The sequence below is a fragment of the Chrysochloris asiatica genome, unplaced genomic scaffold (genome assembly GCF_000296735.1).
Source record: "Chrysochloris asiatica unplaced genomic scaffold, ChrAsi1.0 scaffold00009, whole genome shotgun sequence".
Lineage (NCBI taxonomy): Eukaryota > Metazoa > Chordata > Mammalia > Afrosoricida > Chrysochloridae > Chrysochloris > Chrysochloris asiatica.
In genome coordinates this window covers 1,367,388-1,372,974 of record NW_006408527.1, presented here as the reverse complement: position 1 = coordinate 1,372,974, position 5,587 = coordinate 1,367,388, and the positions used below count along the sequence as shown (strand labels likewise).

General features: G+C 36.0%; 1 protein-coding gene across 1 annotated transcript in view; it reads right to left on the bottom strand.

Moving 5' to 3' along the window:
- USH2A (Usher syndrome 2A (autosomal recessive, mild)) overlaps window positions 1-5,587 on the bottom strand; it is a 1,370,557-nt gene that overhangs the window by 91,110 nt on the left and 1,273,860 nt on the right.

Genomic DNA, 5,587 nt, shown 5'->3' with positions numbered 1-5,587 from the left:
TCATGATGGCACTCGCTGGTACCAAGCTGTATACTAGAGTACTGGAATCAGCCACTGGGTTATACCAGGTCAACTGTAAGGAGACAGAGATTCATCCAGAGTGATCACGATTCTCTTTTATTAATCGTTGCTACTATTCATTTATATCTAAGCCTATCTTCATCTCCCCAACCTCCTTCTCATTTTCTTGGTGTATAATTATATCCTGGTGTGGCACTGTAGGATCCTACCCAGACTTTGAACTAAACAAGGTCAGCAGTTCAAACCCAGCAGATGCTCCTTGGGAACCTCACACAGGATTGCGATGACTCAGAATCGACTCGATGGCACTTAATAACAACAAGTTATATCTTACAAACACACACACACACATGATACAAACACAAGAAACAACACTAAACCAACTGAAATATAAATGCACAAATATCTTCAGGAAAATCAAGTGTTCATATATATGGGAAAATGTTTTCTAAAAAAACAACTATAACCAAGACAATGACATTTACCAAAAGTAATTATGAATGCCCTGATTTGGGGAATTTGATATTTGTTGATTTAAAAAAAAGAGAGAGATTCCAAACTCATTGCCTTTGAGTAGATTCCCACTCACAGCTATGTTTTAAGTCAGAGTAGAACTAGAACTGCCTCATAGGGTTTCCAAGGCTGCAAATCTTTAAGGAAGTAGACTGCCTTATCTTTCTTCTGCTGAGTGGTTGGTGGGTTCAAACCGCCCACCATTTAGTGCTTAACAAGTAGGCCTCCTTTAAAAAAAAACATAAAAGAGAGAGAGAGAAAGTTGATTAAAAAAAAAAAGTTTCCTGCTTGGAGAACTACATTTAGCATATTTTGTTTATCAAAATTGAAGGTAAGAATCCTAATGTTTTGAAAGGCCTCAGAGTGCTCTTCCCACATCTGGGATGAATGGACAAGACTGTTTACAGATAGGAATTATACCTGCAAGTGAACAAGTAATGTGCATATAACTAAACACACACACACTTACAAATAGGTGCTTTCTGTTGCATATTATACTCATTGGATGTGGAAAGTCACAAGAATGTTTTGACTGGGTTAGTAAGATTTTTACATTTAATGCTGTGTAAGGCCAGCTTTGTTTATTGGATGTTTAAATGTGATGTTGTTTTTGTTGTTAAGTGCCATCAAGTTGGTTCTGACTCATAGCGACCCTATATTGGGTTCCCAAGGGGTAGCTGATCGGTTTGAACTGCTGACCTTGTAGTTAACAGTCCAGTGTTTATCCTACAGCACCACACCTGGACTCCTTAAATGTGATGTTGTTGTTAAGCGCCATCAAGTTGGTTCTGAATTATAGTGACCCTGTATAGAATTTCCAAGGAATGGTTGGTGGGTTTGAACTGCTGACCTTGTGCTTAGCATTCCAGTGCAGTCACATCAGGCCATTGTCTTCTATTCTGGTGGGCAGGGGAGGAGGAAAGTGAGATGGAGAAGAAGAAGCTATTTCTGAGAGTGGTACTCAAGCGCATCAGACAAAGTAACACTTAAGGAAGAGTCTACTTAATTAGAGACATCCAAATATCATATTAAATAAAATCTACAGCAAAGTGATAAAGCCAGATTGAACTAGTTTCCAAACTGGTTAGACAAAAGCCAAACACACTGTAGAAATATTTTTTAACAGTCTTGGTTATAGGTTTCAACCGTGTTAATGCTTCTTATTATGTGTTGAACATGGGTAGAGAAAATACAATTTCCTTCACCTATCAAAAACTTGTGATGTCAATTTCCCTGTTTCAATAAGTCCCATTATAATATTACATGCTAACCTCTTGAAATCTTTTAATATTTAAACATTTGCTAAGCGACCAGACTCTGAAACACATTTTACAGAAATACTAATTTCTCTTTTTTAAAATATTAAAAGTTAGATCATAAATATTTAAAACTTATTTCCCCACAACATTGGATTGGTCTTTTAGATAAATATAGCACAGAACAAGGATGATCATAATGAATATTAAATCTGAAGATGCTACAAGTTCCGATTACAAACATTCTTTTCTGATAAATGATTTCTTTTCTGTGGAAATAGGGCAAACACGGGCAATATTAATAATGCAAAAAAGAATAATTCTTTGTTCAGAATATTTAGTAATAGATGCAAAAAAAGCACACACTCCAAAGCAAATAGTCATCACCTCGAACAGATAATATGTATAAAAAAGGTAGGCTGTTGGGGAACATTTTTAGAGATAGCTTTTGTCATGAGAAACATGAAAAGCATGTGGACTATAAAGCAAAAACATATGTATATTGTCAATGGTAGCACCTGTTCAATTACATTTTATTTCAGAGCTGAGAATTCCATTCAGCCCCTAGATGGCAATACTATCAAACACTTTTGGTAACATGAGTACCTAATGATTAACAACCAGCATTCAGCCATCCAACACACTCCAGGCAACCATTAAAAAAATAACAAAACTGATTTCATTATAGATTCTTTTAATAAACATTTATGGCTCAGATCCCTGAAAGCAGAAGTATTCAAAATGCCCTGGCCTCTAAACCTCCACCATCTAATGTAGAAATATGACCTGCAGGTCTTAAATTGAAGTTCATGCATGCCTGACACAGAAACTGTGTAAAGGTGTTCTCCTATGAAAGATGATTACAACACTTATTTTTACTTCATCTGGTCTACATTTGTCTTTTTTTAAAATAATCACATATTTGGATATAAAGGAGAACTTTTATATCTTAAATTTACTGAGGAAAAGTTCTCCTATTACATTATTTTGTTATTTATGAAGGGAAGTCCTGGTATGACGCTTTAGAACAAGCACTAGACTGCAAAGTTGGTTTGAACTGCCAGGTCAGCAGTTCCAATTCACCAGAAACTCCTATATAGGGTCGCTATGAGTCAGAACCGACCTGACGGCACTTAACGACAACACCACCAAAAATATTATACACACACACAAACAAACTCCTTAAATAGATCTCACTAATAACCATGCTTTTTCTGAGTCTTTAGTAAAGATCCTATTTTTAAAAAGAAGAAATTGAAAAATATCAGAACAATTCTTGTCTGTATAATCTTCAGCCTCTTTGGAAAAATTTAAAATAATTATTTCTTGAATGCATTGTCAACACCAAAGTTCACAATTAGTAGGCTTTAGAATCCTGCTGTAAAATTTGGACACAGTTCCATGTTGTGGAACTAATTTCGATTGGATCTTGTTTATTTTAAACTCTTTGCTATACCCCTTAAATTCGGAATATTTTCTTGTGCACTTTGGTTATAATTTTAAATGTTTTGGATTTAACTTCTCCCTTTGGAGATGTAACATTCTGTTCCACTGGCTGGGAAGATCCATCACTGAAAGTCATTTTCCTTTCCTTTTCCTCATCTTTCATCCATCTTTCTTCTCTTTATTCCTCTGGCTCCCTACTCTACTCCTTTGTCCGTGTCCCCTCAATCTAATTCCTCTATGGGGATTATCCTGAATTAATACTCTAACATCTTACTCTTCCTTGTCGTTATTCTGGTGTTTCCCAGAATTCTTTCATCTTACCAATTTCCTTTGAGCTATTTTATTGATGGTGTTATTCCTGACCTACAATGCTCTAGGCTACCAAATCACACTTGTCTCCCTTTTGTCTGTCTATTCTAAGTACATATCTTGGAGTCCTGGTTAGGTGCTGTGGAATAAGCTCTCAGCCACAAGGTCGGTTTGAACCACAAGGTCAGTGGTTCAAAGTCACCAGGCCTTCCTCAGGAATCCTAGACAGGGAGTTGGTTCCAACTCATAGTAACCCTGTATACAGTTTCCAAGCTGACAGCACTTAGTAACATCTTATGTACATGTCCAATATCACATTAGTATTTTTTTTCTAGAAGTATAATCACTACCTTTGTTAAATAGCAGATTTGAGGAAGTATTCTAAAGAGAACGGTTCAACAAAGGAAACCAAGAAGAAATACTTTCATGGGAGAGCATGCATTCTCTGCAATCTAATATTTCTAATGAGATTTCATCTCTCTCTCTCTTTCTTTTTTGAAATATAAATGCATGAGGGTCAGAGTCTGGACACAAATCAGTGCATCATTTTATGAGGCATGAAGACAAGACTCTCTGGAACACTTTGCCAGTTGAGATTGTGCTGGCAATTTGAACTACATTTTAACCTCTCAACTCGGCTCCTGGGGACACATGAAACTACTTGGAGTCTTGAGCAGTCTGACAATTTTACACCATCTTCTCTGATTATTTTTGACGACTTGAAGTGCCCCAAAGGTGGCCATGGGGTCAGTAGGTTTATGTAGGTTGAAAATGATCAAAAATTAGCATTGATCTGTAGCTGTCAATAAAAGGCTGTGTGGGGAGCTTCCCTGCACAAATGTTTAAACTGCATAAAGCTACCTAACTTAGTCATCATTGAGTCTATTGATCTCAAGAGCCAGCACTTTTCAGAGATTTCCCTCTGGTCTTTTGTGGTGCCTTTTCATTGAGCCCAGGAACCCAGGACCTGAGGAACAGTTTCACCCTGCTCCATGTAATGAACCAACATAGTTATATATTGGCACTTCTGTGTTCTTTGATAGAGCATTCTGGGTATTTATTATATTTGAGAAAGAGTTACTTGATTTTTTTGGTCACCTTCAACTTTATTCCTTCACAAATTTTTGTTTTTCTGTCTTTGCCTTTTATACATTAATTTCCCTTAATCTGGGCTTCTCGTTTTAAAATTGTTCAGTTTTGGTTTAAAAATTCTGACTTGATAGTGAGGTGAATGCCAAAACCCAGAGAGTAATTCACAAAGAAATTGTGATTTTTTTGCACAGAGAGAGTTTCAGAGCAATCTAAAGTTAAACATATCAATGTCTATTTTCCACAGTGGAGCAACTCAGCTGCTTCTTAGTTTAATCATTTTATATTTTGCTTTATCATAATGATACAATAGAGGAATGGTTATAGACAAGAGTCTGGTTTTCTGGTTTATATTACAAATCAAACGTGAGAAGTAGCAAAAACTCTCACTTAGCGTTACTTAAAAGGTATAGGACTGGGCAGAGTCTACGATTTTTGGTTAGATGCTTACATTCTGAGGCTGGTAAATTAACACAAAAATATTTTTAAAGATTTTGGAAAGCTGGTCGAATAATGGATTCTGTAGACCTTTTTTTCCTTTCTACTTAGAAAGCTAATTTTTGAGATTCTCAAATGTTGACCAACATATTTATATATAATACTTACTTGTATAAACTTCAAATCAGTCTTGGGTCAGAGTGGGGTGAGTTCTACAAATGAATTTTAGGAAAATATTGAAGGGATACTAAAAATGGGAAGGAAGGAGGTGAAGAGCTGGGTGAAGATTTAATTGGGAGGTAGAATTTGATTCAGGTTAAACAAGTCGTGCACAATTTGAATAGATGAAATTTAATGAGGGATTGGAAGAAAGTACAAGACATATTTGTAAAAGAGCTGGAAGTTGGATGTACCTGAAACATAGTAGGTATAGAATAATGTGATTTAATGTTGGAAAGGGATTGGTGTTAAATTGTAGGATGCTCAAATATCATCCTAGAGTTTTTGGATAACAT